The 13,905-nt window shown below is 47.1% G+C and overlaps 1 protein-coding gene across 1 annotated transcript in view; it reads left to right on the top strand.

Annotated features, from left to right (window-relative positions):
• Positions 1–13,905, top strand: part of LOC147124955 (nuclear receptor subfamily 0 group B member 1-like) — a 176,236-nt gene that overhangs the window by 119,381 nt on the left and 42,950 nt on the right. The gene's annotated exons all lie outside the window — the stretch shown is intronic.

Genomic DNA, 13,905 nt, shown 5'->3' with positions numbered 1-13,905 from the left:
TTTCTTAATTCGTTTAGGTAATCAGCGTTACTTTCATTCTTGTGTTGATTTCTCTTGAAGAACTTGAATCGTTCCGCTATCAGCAGCGGTGTTGGGTTTAAATGCTCCTGCAGGGTATCAACAATTTCTTTAAAAGTCTTGTCCTTTGGTTTGGCTGGAGTGATTACATTTCGTAACAGCCCGTATGTCTTCACGCCCATTAAGTTCAGAAGTACTGAAGCTTTTTTTTCATCTGTTATTCCATTTGCAGTGCAATAAACCTCTACTCTTTCCACGTATGTGGTCCAATCTTCTATTTCGCCATCAAAAGCCTCAATATTACCAGATTTAGGCATTTCAGAAAAGATATGGCACTTCCCGCGCATTTTTCTCTCTGTAGCAACGATATGGCGCTTCCCGCGCTTTCCCGCCGCTGCTACCGATAACAACGCTGTTTTACTGTGGTTTCCGTTTATTCACTGTTGGAGACTCGTTCCCGACGGAGGTTTAAACGCTGACCTGCTTGCCGCGCCGGCCGTCTCTCGAGTGCACCCTCCCAGTCCGTTATTGCTTGCCTCCGATTGTGCTGCCTGTCTCAGCTGTAGAGCCCGCCGCTGGAGCTCCAGCCTGACGCCCAGGAAGGATTATCGCAGTACCTGTCACCAGCTTGGCCAGCTGGTGAAACCACAGTTTCTCTTACTTCCTTGAGTCTTCTGGACGCTGGAGGAATCGATGTCCTTGAGGTGCTGCCGAATTGCAGGTAAGTCCGTTTCCACTTCGCCGCCACTGTAGTGTCCGTGTGTAGATAAAGACACTGAAGACAGGCGTTGGTTCATAGGTATTTACTAAGCAAGTCTGGGGGGGTTTCTAAAGGATATACACAATACACAGGCTTATATAGCCCAAGTGGCAATTACCGGCATTACGCACACCTGGGGCTCTTAAAGGCACATACACCATAATTGCTCTTAAAGGCACATACACCACAGTACTCCAGCTGTGGCCTTACCAGCATTTTGTACAGCTCCATCATAACCTCCCTGCTCTTATATTCTATGCCTCGGCTAATGAAGGCAAGTATCCCATATGCCTTTTTAACCGCCTTATCCACCTGTTCTGCTGCCTTCAGGGATCTATGTACATGCACACCAAGGTCCCTCTGATCCTCTGTCTTTCCTAGGGTCTTACCATTCATTGTGTATTCCCTTGCCTTGTTAGTCCGTCCAAAATGCATCACCTCACACTTTTCAGGGTTAAATTCCATTTGCCACTGTTCCGCCCATCTGACCAACCCATCTATATTGTCCTGTAGCCTGAGGCTTCCCTCCTCGCTATTTACCACCCCACCAATTTTCGTGTCATCTGCGAACTTACTGATCATACCTTTTACATTCACATCCAAATCATTAATGTAGACCACAAACAGCAAGGGACCCAGCACCAATCCCTGCGGTACCCCACTGGACACAGGCTTCCAGTCACAAAACAACCTTCCACCATCACCCTCTGCCTTCTGCCACTAAGCCAGTTTTGGATCCAATGTGCCAAGGCACCCTGGATCCCATGGCCTCTTACCTTCCTGACCAGTCTCCTATGCGGGACTTTATCAAAAGCCTTACTGAAATCCATGTAAATCACATCCACTGCACTACCCTCATCCACACACCTAGTCACCCCCTCGAAAAAATTCAATCAAATTGGTCAGACATGATCTTCCCTTGACAAAGCCATGCTGGCTATCCCTAATTAATCCTTGCCTCTCCAAGTGGAGACTAATTCTGTCCCTCAGAATGTTTTCCAATAATTTCCCTACCACTGATGTTAGGCTCACTGGCCTGTAATTCCCTGGTTTATCCCTACTACCCTTCTTGAATAATGGTACTGCGTTAGCTGTTCTCCAGTCCTCTGGCACATCCCCTGTGGCCAGAGAGCTTCTGAAAATTTGTGTCAGAGCCCCTGCAATCTCCTCCTTTGCCTCACATCTCGTCCGGGCCTGGGGATTTATCCACTTTTAAGCCTGCTAAAACCGCTAGTACCTCCTCCCTCTCGATGCTAATATGTTCAAGTATATCACAGTTGTAGAGTGATCCCTTACCTGTAGAGTGATCCCACTCCTGTAGAGTGTTGCAATACTGGTATAGTGACCCCTTACCAGTAGAGTGATCCCACACCTGTTTAGTGATCCCACACCTGTAGAGTGATCCCACATCTGTAGATTGATCCTGCACCTGTAGAGTGAACCCTCACCTGTAGTGTGATGCCACAACTGTTGAGTGATCCTGCACCTGTAGAGTGATCCTGCAACTGTAGAGTGATGCCACAACTGTAGAGTGAACCATCAACTGTAGAATGATACCACACCTGTAGAGTGGTCCCTCAACTGTATTGTGAACGCTCACCTGTAGAGTCATCCACATCTATAGAGTGATCCCTCACCTATAGAGTGATCCCTCCACTATAGAGTGATCCCACACCTATAGTGATCCCTCAACTGTAGAGTGATTCTTCACCTATAGAGTGATCCCTCAAATGTAGAGTGATCCTGCAACTGTAGAGTAATCCCACACCTTAAGAGTGATCCCTCAACTGTATTGTGATCCCTCAGCTGTAGAGTGATCCACACCTCTAGAGTGATTCCACACCTGTAGAAATATTCCTCACCTGTAGTGTGATTCCAAAATGCATTGTGAACACTCACCTGTACATTCATCCTCATCTGCATAGTGATCCCACACCTGTAGAGTGATCCGTCATCTGTAGAGTGATCCCTCACCTGTAGAGTGATCCTGTACCTGTAGAGTGATCCCATACCTGTGGAGCAATTCCACACCTGCAGAGTGATCCCTCACCTGTAGAGTGATCCTGCACCTCTAGTGTGATGCCACAACTGTAGAGTGAACCTTCATCTGTAGAGTGATCTGACACCTGTAAAGTGATCCCCCAGATGTAGAGTGATCCTTCACCTGTAGAGTGATCCCATGCCTGTAGATTGATCCCAAACCTGTAGAGTGACCTCTCACCCATAGAGTGATCCTGCAACTGTAGAGTAATCCCACACCTGTAAAATGATCCCTTAAATGTATTGTGATCCCTTAACTGTAGAGTGATCCCACACCGGTAGTGTGATCCCACGCCTGTAGAGTGATCCCTCACCTGCAGAGTGAACCCTCAGCTGTAGAGTGATCCCTCACCTGTAGAGTGATCCTGTACCTGTAGAGTGTTGCAATACTGGTAGAGTGATCCCTTACCAGTAGAGTGATCCCACACCTGTATAGTGATCCCACACCTGTAGAGTGATCCCACACCTGTAGATTGATCCTGCACCTGTAGAGTGATCTCTCACCTGTAGTGTGATCCCACAACTGTTGAGTGATCCTGCACCTGTAGAGTGATCCTGCAACTGTAGAGTGATGCCACAACTGTAGAGTGAACCCTCAAATGCAGAATGATACCATACATGTAGAGTGGTCCCTCAATTGCATTGTAAACCCTCACCTGTAGAGTCATCCACATCTATAGAGTGATCCCTCACCTGCAGAGTGACCCCCACCTGTAGAGTAATCCCTCCACTATAGAGTGATCCCACACCTGTAGTGATCCCTCAACTGTAGAGTGATCCCTCAACTATAGAGTGATCTCTCAAATGTAGATTGATCCCACACCTGTAAAGTGATCCCCAGATGTAGAGTGATCTTTAACCTGTAGAGTGATCCCTCATCTGTAGAGAGCTCCTTCACCTGTAGAGTGATGCCAGGCTTGTAGAGTAATCGCACACCTGTAGAGTGACCTTTCACTTGGATATTTCAGAAGAATACGTGGCTAGAGGAATGGTGCGACGAGGAGGGATTCAAGTTCCTGGGACTTTGGAACCAGTTCTGGGGGAGGTGGGACCAGTTCAAACCAAACGGTTTGCACCTGGGCAGGGCTGGAACCGATGTCCTAGAGGGAGTGTTTGCTAGTGCTCTGGCGGAGTGTTTAAGCTAAAATGGCAGGAGGTTGGGAACCTGAGCAGGGAGACAGAGGAAAGGGAAACAAGGATAAAAGCAAAAGATAGGAAGGAGAAAAACAAAAGTGGCAGTCGGAGAAATCAACGGTTTAAATCAAACGTGGCCACAGTAAGTATTAATTCTAATAGGTCTAAGAGCTTTAAAAAAACAAGCCTGAAGGCTTTCTGTCTTAATGCGAGGAGCATTTGTAATAAGGTGGATGAATTGGCTGTGCAAATAGAGGTAAACGAATATGATTTGTTTGGGATTACGGAAACATGACTCAAAGATGGCCAAGGCTGGGAACTCAACATCCAAGGGTATTCGATATTCAGGAAAGATAGGCAAAAAGGAAAGGGAGGTGGGGTAGCATTACTGGTTAAAGAAGGGATTAACACAATTGTAATGAAGGATATTAGCTCTGATGATGTGGAATCTGTATGGGTAGAATTGAGAAATACCAAGGGGCAGAAAACATTAGTGGGAGTGGTATATAGACCTCCAAACAGTAAGGCGAAGGTTGGGGATGGCATTAAAGGGGAAATTAAAGAAGCGTGCAATAAGGGCACAGAAGTCATCATGGGTGACTTTAATCTACATATAGATTGGGCTAACGAAATTAGTAACAATACTGTGGAGGAGGAATTCCTGGAGTGTTTACGGGATGGTTTCCTGGACCAATATGTCGAGGAACCAACCAGGGATCAGGCCATCTTAGACTGGGTATTATGTAACGAGAAAGGATTAATTAGCAATCTTGTTGTACGAGGCCCCTTGGGTCGGATTGATCATAATATGATTGAATTCTTCATTAAGATGGAGAATGAATTAGTTGACTCAGAGACTAGGGTCCTAAATTTAAATAAAGGAAACTACAATGGTCTGAGATGCGAGTTGGGTAGGATTGATTGGGGAATGTCACTCAAAGGTTTGACGGTGGGTAGGCAATGGCAAACATTCAAAGACTGCATGGATGAACTACAGAATTTGTTCATTCCAGTTTGGCATAAAAATAAAACAAAAAAGGTGACTCAACCGTGACTAACAAGAGAAATTAGGGATAGCATAAGATCCAAGGAGAGGATATATAAATTGGCCAGAAAAAGCAATAATCCTGAGGATTGGGAGCAGTTTAGGATTCAACAAAGGAGGACAAAGGGATTAATTAAGAAGGGAAAAATAGAATGAGAGTAAGCTTGCAGGGAACATAAAAACTGACTGTTAAAGCTTTTATAGATATGTGAAGAGAAAAAGATTGGTGAAGTCAAGCGTAGGTCCCTTGCAGTCAGAATCAGGGGAATTTATAATGGGGAACAAAGAACTGGCAGACCAACTAAATACATATTTTGGTTCTGTCTTCACAAAGGAGGACACAAATAACCTCCCAGAGATGCTGGGGAACATAGGGTCTGATGAAAGGGTGGAACTGAAAGAAATCAGTATTTGTAGGGAAATGGTGTTAGGGTAATTGATGGGACTGAAGACCGATAAATCCCCAGGGTTTGATAATCTACATCCTAGGGTACTTAAGGAAGTGGCCCTAGAAATAGTAGATGCATTGCTGATCATCTTCCAACATTCAATGGAATCTGGAACAGTACCCATGGATTGGAGGGTAGCTACTGTTATCCCACTATTCAATAAAGGTGGTAGAGGGAAATGGGGAATTACAGACTGGTAAGCCTGACATCGGTAGTGGGGAAAATGCTAGACTCCATCATAAAAGATTTAATAGCAGAGCACTTGGAAAACAGTGACAGGATCGGACAAAGTCAACATGGATTCACAAAAGGTAAATCGTGCTTGACTAATCTATTGGAATTTTTTGAGGATGTAACTGGTGAAATAGATAAGGGAGAACCAGTGGATGTGGTGTTTCTGGACTTTCAGAAGGCCTTCGATAAGGTCCCGCATAAGAGATTAGCGTGTAAAGTTAAGGCACATGGGATTGGTGGCAAGGTATTGACTTGGATAGAGAACTGGTTGGCAGACAGAAAGCAAAGAGTTGGAATAAAAGGCTCTTTTTCCGAATGGCAGGCAGTGACTAGTGGGGTACTGCAGGGTTCGGTCCTTGGACCCCAGCTATTGACAATATATATAACTGATCTGGACAAGGGGACTAGATGTAATATCTCCAAATTTGCAGATGACACAAAGCTGGGTGGGCATGTGTGCTGTGAGGAGGATGTCGAGAAACTCCAGGATGATTTGGACATGTTGGGTGATTGGGCAGAAACATGGCAGATGCAATATAACGTGGATAAATGTGAGGTTATCCACTTTGGTAGCAAAAACAGGAAGGCAGATTATTGTCTAAATGGCAATAGATTGGGAGAAGGGGAAGTGCAACGAGACCTGGGTGTCCTTGTGCACCAGTCGCTGAAGGTAAGCATGCAGGTGCAGCAGGCGGTTAAGAAGGCAAATGGTATGTTGGCCTTTGTAGTGAGAGGGTTTGAGTACAGGAACAAGGATGTCTTGCTGCAGTTGTACAGGGCCTTGGTGAGACCACATCTTGAGTATTGTGTGCAGTTTTGGTCGTCTCATCTGAGGAAGGATGTTCTTGCCATGGAAGGAGTTCAGCGAAGATTCACCAGGCTGATACTTGGGATGGCAGGAATGACGTATGAGGAAAGATTGGGTCGATTGGACTTGTACTTACTGGAATTTAGAAGAATGAGAGGTGATCTCATTGAAACTTATAAAATTCTGACAGGACTGGACAGACTAGATGCAGGAAGGATGTTCCTGATGGTCGGGGAGTCCAGAACCAGGGGACCTAGTCTAACGATAAAGGGTAGGCCATTTAGGAGAGAAATGAGGAGGAATTTCTTCACCCAGAGAGTGGTGAACCTGTGGAACTCTCTACCACTGAAGACGGTGGAGGCCAGTTCATTAAATATATTCAAGAAGGAGTTGGATATATTTCTTAAGGCTAAAGGGATCAAAGGTTATGGGGAGAAAGCAGGGACCAGGTACTGAATTTGGATGATCAGCCATGATCGCATTGAATGGTGGAGCTGGCTCGGGGGGGCCGAATGGCCTACTCCTGCTCCTATCTTCTATGTTTCTATGTTATAGAGTGATCCCACACCTGTAGAGTGATTCCTCACCTGTAGAGGGACCCCTCACATATAGAGTGATCCCTCACCTTTACAGTGATCCCACACCTGTGGAGGGATCCCTCACCTTAAGAGTGATCCCTCAACTGTAGGTTGATCCCACACCTGTAGAGTGATCACAAACCTCTGGAATGATCCCACAGCTGTAGAGCGATCCCACAACTGTAGAGTGATCCCCCACCTGTAGAGTGATTCCTCAACTGTAGAGTGATGCATCGCCTTTAGAGTGATCACAAACATCTTGAATGATCCCGCAGCTGTAGAGTGATCCCTCACCTGTAGACTGATACCACGTGTGTAGAGTGATCTCTCACTTGTAGAGTGATCCCTCACCTGTAGAGCGATTCCACATCTGCAGAGGGATCCCTCACCTCTAGAGTGATCCCACACTTGTAGAGTGATCCCATATGTGTAGAGTGAACCCACACTGCAGATTTATCCCTCAGCTGTGTCGTGATCCCTTACCCGTAGAGTGATGACACATCTGTAGAGTGATCCCACACCTGTAGAGTGATCCCTCACCTGTAGAGTGGTCCCTCACCTGCAGAGTGATCCCATACCTGTAGAGTGATCCCACACCTGTCGAATGATCCCTCACCTGCAGAGTGATCCCATACCTGTAGAGTGATCCCACACCTGTAGAGTGATCACCCACCTGTAGAATGATCCCACAACTTTAGTGTGATCCCACACCTGTAGAGTGATCCCTCACCTGTAGAGTGATCATTTGCCTGTAGAGTGATCACACACCTGTAAAGTGAGCCCATACCTGTTGAGTGCTCCCACAGCTGTAGAGTGATCTCTTGCCTGTAGAGTGATCCCACAAATGTAGAGTGATCCCTGACCTGTAGAGCTATCCCTCACCAGTAGAGTGATCCTGCACCTGTAGATTGATCCCAAACCTGTAGAGTGATCTTTCAATTGTGTTGTGACCCCTCACCTGTAGAGTCATCCACATCTGTAGAGTGATCCCTCACCTGCTGAGTGATCCCATACCTGTAGTGTGATCACACACCTGTAGCCTGATCCCTCAACAGTAGAGTGATCCCCCACCTGTACAGTGATCCTGCACCTGTAGAATGAAGCCACAACTCATGACTGAACCCACACCTGTAGAGTGATCCCATACCTGTAGAGTGATGCCATAACTGTCGAGTGAACCCTCATCTGTAGAGTGATCCCACACCTGTAAACTGATCCCCAGCGGTAGAGTAATCCTTCACCTGTAGAGTAATCCCTCACCTGTAGAGTGAACCCTAAGCTGTAGATTGATCCCTCACCAGTAGAATGATCCTACACCTGTAGAGTGACCCCTCACTGGTAGAGTTATGCACACTGGAAGAGTAATCCCTCACCTGTAGAGTGATCCCACACCTGTTGAGTAATCCCTCACCTGCAGCGTGATCCTCACATGTAGAGTGATGCCACAACTGTAGAGTGAACCCACATCTGTAGAGTGATCCCACACCTGTAGAGAGATCTTTCACCTGTAGGGTGATCCCACACCTGTAAAGTGATCCCACACCTGTAGAATGATCCCTCACCAGTAGAGTGTTCCCTCACCTGTAGTTTGCTTGCACTCCTGTAGAGTGATCCCATACCTATCCCTCACCTGTAGAGTGATCCCATACCTGTAGGGTGATCCCTCAGCTGTATTGTGAACACTCACCTGTAGATTCATCCTCATCTGTTGAGTGATCCCACACCTGTAGAGTGATCCTCATCTGTAGTGATCCCTCAACTGTAGAATGATCCCACACCTGTAGAGTGATTCCACACCTGTAGAATGATCCCTCACCTGTAGAGTGATCACTTACCAGTAGTGTGTGCTTGCAACGTTAGACTGATCCCTCACTGCTGTAGAGAGATCCCTCACCTGTAGAGTGATGCCATGCCTGTAGAGTGATCCCACAACTGTAGGGTGATCACTCAACTGCATTGTGATCCCTCAGCTGTAGTTTGATCACTTACCTGTAGAGTGATGCCACACCTGTAGGGTGATGCAATACCGGTAGATTGATCCCTTTCTGGTATATTGATCCTACACCTGCAGAGTGATCCCACACCTGTAGAGTGATTCCACACCTGTCGAATGATCCCTCACCTGTAGAGTGATCCCTCAGCTGTAGAGTGATCCCTTACCTGTAGAGTGATCCAACACCTGCAGAGTGATGCAATATGGGTAGAGTGTTCCCTTACCAGAAGATTGATCCCTTAACTTTAGAGAGATCCCACACCTGTAGAATGATCCCACATCTGTAGAAATATACCTCACCTGTAGAGTGAACCCTCACCTGTAGAGTGATTGCACACCTGTAGATTTATCCCACACCTGTAGAATGATCCCACAGCTGTAGAGTGATCCCTCGCCTGTAGATTGAACCCACACCTGTAGAGTGAACCCACACCTGTAGTGTGATCCTGCAACTGTACAGTGATGTCACAATTGTAGAGTGAACCCACACCTTTAGAGTGTTCCCTTACCTGTAGAGTGAACCCACACCTGTAGAGTGATTCCTCACCTGTAGAGTGATCCCTCACCTATAGAGTGATCCCAAACCTGTAGCGTGATTCCTCACTTGTAGAGGGACCCTTCACCTATAGAGTGATCCCTCACCTGTACAGTGATCCCAAACCTGTGGAGGGATCCCTCAACTATAGGGTGATCCCACACCTGTAGAGTGATCACAAACCTCTGGAATGATCCCTCATTTGTAGAGTGATCCCACAACTGTAAAGTGATCGCACACCTGTAGAGTGATCCCTCACCTGCAGAGTGATCCCATACCTGTAGAGTGATCCCACACCTGTAGAGTGATCTCCCACCTGTAGAGTGATCCCTCACCTGTAGAGTGATCTCATACCTGTAGAGTGATCCCACACCTGTAGAATGATCCCACAACTTTAGTGTGATTCCACACCTGTAGTGTGATCCCTCAACTGTATTGTGATCCCTCACCTGTGGACTGATCCTATACCTGTAGTGCGAACCCACACATTTAGATGGACCCCTAACCAGTAGAGTGATCCCTCAGCTGTAGAATGATCACACACCTGTAGAATGATGCAATACTGGTAGAGTGATTTCTTACTGGTAGGGTGATCCCTTACCTGTAGAGTGATCCCACAGCTGTAGAGAGACGCCTAACCTGTAGAATGATCCCACACCTGTAGAGTGATCATTTGCCTATAGAGTGATCACACACCTGTAAAGTGGGCCCATACCTGTAGAGTGATCCCACAAATGTAGAGTGATCCCTGACCTGTAGAGTGGTCCCTCACCTGTAGACTGATCCTGCACCTGTAGATTGATTCCAAACCTGTAGAGTGATCTTTCAATTGTGTTGTGACCCCTTGCCTGTAGAGTCATCCACATCTGTAGAGTGATCCCTCACCTGCTGAGTGACCCCATACCTGTAGTGTGATCACACACCTGTAGCCTGATCCCTCAACAGTAGAGTGATCCCTCACCTGTACAGTGATCCTGCACATGTAGAGTGAAGCCACAACTCATGACTGAACCCACACCTGTAGAGTGATCCCATACCTGTAGAGTGATGCCATAACTGTTGAGTGAACCCTCATCTGTAGAGTGATCCCATACCTGTAAACTGATCCCCAGCGGTAGAGTAATCCTTCACCTGTAGAGTAATCCCTCACCTGTAGAGTGAACCCTAAGCTGTAGATTGATCCCTCACCAGTAGAATGATACTACACCTGTAGAGTGACCCCTCACTGGTAGAGTTATGCACACTGGAAGAGTAATCCCTCACCTGTAGAGTGATCCAACACCTGTAGAGAGATCCTTCACCTGTAGGGTGATCCCATGCCTGTAGTGTGACACCACATCTGTAGAGTGACCCCTCACCTGTAGAATGATCCCTCACATGTAGAGTGATCGCTCACCTGTAGAGTGATACCACAACTGTTGAGTGATCCCTCACCTGCAGTTGGATCCCTCAACTGTATTCTGATCCCTCACCTGTAGAGTGATCCATCAGCTGTAGATTGATCCCTTACCTGCAGAGTGATCCCACACCTGTAAAGTGATCCCACACCTGTAGAATGATCCCTCACCAGTAGAGTGTTCCCTCACCTGTAGTTTGCTTGCACTCCTGTAGAGTGATCCCATACCTATCCCTCACCTGTAGAGTGATCCCAAACCTGTAGGGTGATCCCTCAGCTGTATTGTGAACACTCACCTGTAGATTCATCCTCATCTGTTGAGTGATCCCACACCTGTAGTGATCCTCATCTGTAGTGATCCCTCAACTGTAGAGTGATCCCATAACTGTAGAGTGATCCCACACCTGTAGAATGAGCCCACATCTGTAGAGTGATTCCACACCTGTAGAATGATCCCACACCTGTAGAGTGATTCCACACCTGTAGAATGATCCCTCACCTGTAGAGTGATTGCTTACCAGTAGTGTGTGCCTGCAACTTTAGACTGATCCCTCACTGCTGTAGAGAGATCCCTCACCTGTAGAGTGATGCCATGCCTGTAGAGTGATCCCGCACCTGTAGGGTGATCACTCAACTGTATTGTGATCCCTCAGCTGTAGTTTGATCACTTACCTGTAGAGTGATGCCACACCTGTAGGGTGATGCAATACCGGTAGATTGATCCCTTTCTGGTATATTGATCCCACACCTGCAGAGTGATCCCACACCTGCAGAGTGATTCCACACCTGTAGAATGATCCTATACCTGTAGAGTGATCCCACACCTGTCGAATGATCCCTCACCTGTAGAGTGATCCCTCAGCTGTAGAGTGATCCCTTACCTGTAGAGTGATCCAACACCTGCAGAGTGATGCAATATGGGTAGAGTGATCCCTTACCAGTAGATTGATCCCTTAACTTTAGAGAGATCCCACACCTGTAGAGTGATCCCACATCTGTAGAAATATACCTCACCTGTAGAATGAACCCTCACCTGTAGAGTGATTGCACACCTGTAGATTTATCCCACACCTGTAGAATGATCCCGCAGCTGTAGAGTGATCCCTCACCTGTAGATTGAACCCACACCTGTAGAGTGAACCCACACCTGTAGCGTGATCCTGCAACTGTACAGTGATTCACAATTGTAGAGTGAACCCACACCTTTAGAGTGGTCCTGCATCTGTAGAGTGATGCCACAACTGTAGAGTGAACCCTCAACTGTAGAGTGATCCCTCACCTATAGAGTGATCCACACCTGTAGAGCGATTCCTCATCTGTAGAGGGACTCCTCACCTGTAGAGTGATCCCTCAACTGTAGAGTGATCCCATACCTGTAGAGTGATCCCACACCTGTAGGGTGATCCCCACCTGTAGAATGATCCCGCACCTATAGAGTGATCCCATACCTGTAGAGTGATCCCACACCGGTAGAGTGATCCCTTACCTGTAGAATCATCCTGCAACTTTACTGTGATCCCACACCTGTAGTGTGATCCCTCAACTGTATTGTGATCCCTCACCTGTGGACTGATCCCACACCTGTAGTGTGATACCACACCTTTAGATTGACCCCTCACCAGTAGAGAGATCCCTCAGCTGTAGAGTGATCACACACCTGTAGAGTGATGCATACCGGTAGTGTGATTTCTTACCGGTAGGCTGAACCCTTACCTGTAGAGTGATCCCACACCTGTAGAGAGACCCCTAAGCTGTAGAATGATCCCTCACCTGTAGAGTGATCAGTTGCCTGTAGAGTGATCACACACCTGTAAAGTGAGCCCATACATGTAGAGTGAGCCCTCGCCTGTAGCATGATCCCATGCCTGTAGAGTGATCCCACAACTGTAGAGTGATGCCTGACCTGTAGAGTGATCCCTCACCTGTAGACTGATCCTGCACCTGTAGATTGATATCAAACCTGTAGAGTGATCTTTCAATTGTGTTGTGACCCCTCGCCTGTAGAGTCATCCTCATCTGTAGAGTGATCCCTCACCTGCTGAGTGATCCCATACCTGTAGTGTCATTGCACACCAGTAGCCTGATCCCTCAACAGTAGAGTGATCCCTCACCTGTACAGTGATCCTGCACCTGTAGAGTGAAGCCACAACTCATGACTGAACCCACACCTGTAGAGTGATCCCATACCTGTAGTGTGATGCCATAACTGTCGAGTGAACCCTCATCTGTAGAGTGATCCCACACCTGTGAACTGATCCCCAGCGGAAGAGTAATACTTCACCTGTAGAGTAATCCCTCACCTGTAGAGTGAGCCCTAAGTTGTAGATTGATCCACCAGTAGAATGATCCCACACCTGTAAAGTGACCCCTCACTGGTAGAGTTATGCACACTGGAAGAGTAATCCCTCACCTGTAGATTGATCCCACACCTGTAGAGTAATCCCTCACCTGCAGCATGATCCTCACACGTAGAGTGATGCCACAACTGTAGAGTGATCCCACGCCTGTAGAGATATCCTTCACCTGTAGTGAGATCCTTCACCTGTAGGGGTTCCCATGTCTGTAGTGTGACACCACATCTGTAGAGTGATCCCTCACCTGTAGAGTGATCCTCACCTGTAGAGTGATCGCTCACCTGTAGAGAGATACCGCAACTTTTGAGTGATCCCTCACCTGCAGTGGGATCCCTCAACTGTATTCAGATCCCTCACCTGTAGAGTGATCCATCAGCTGCAGAATGATCCCACACCTGTAGAGTGATCCCATACCTGTAGAATGATCCCTCACCAGTAGAGTGTTCCCTCACCTGTAGTGTGCTTGCACTCCTGTAGAGTGATCCCATACCTATCCCTCACCTGTATTGTGAACACTCACCTGTAGAGTCATCCTCATCTGTAGTGTGAACCCTCCCCTGT

The sequence above is a fragment of the Somniosus microcephalus genome, chromosome 1 (genome assembly GCF_052327205.1).
Source record: "Somniosus microcephalus isolate GS21.2 chromosome 1, FLI_Smic_1.0, whole genome shotgun sequence".
In the NCBI taxonomy this organism is placed as follows: Eukaryota; Metazoa; Chordata; class Chondrichthyes; order Squaliformes; family Somniosidae; genus Somniosus; species Somniosus microcephalus.
This window is presented reverse-complemented; position numbering and strand designations above follow the sequence as displayed.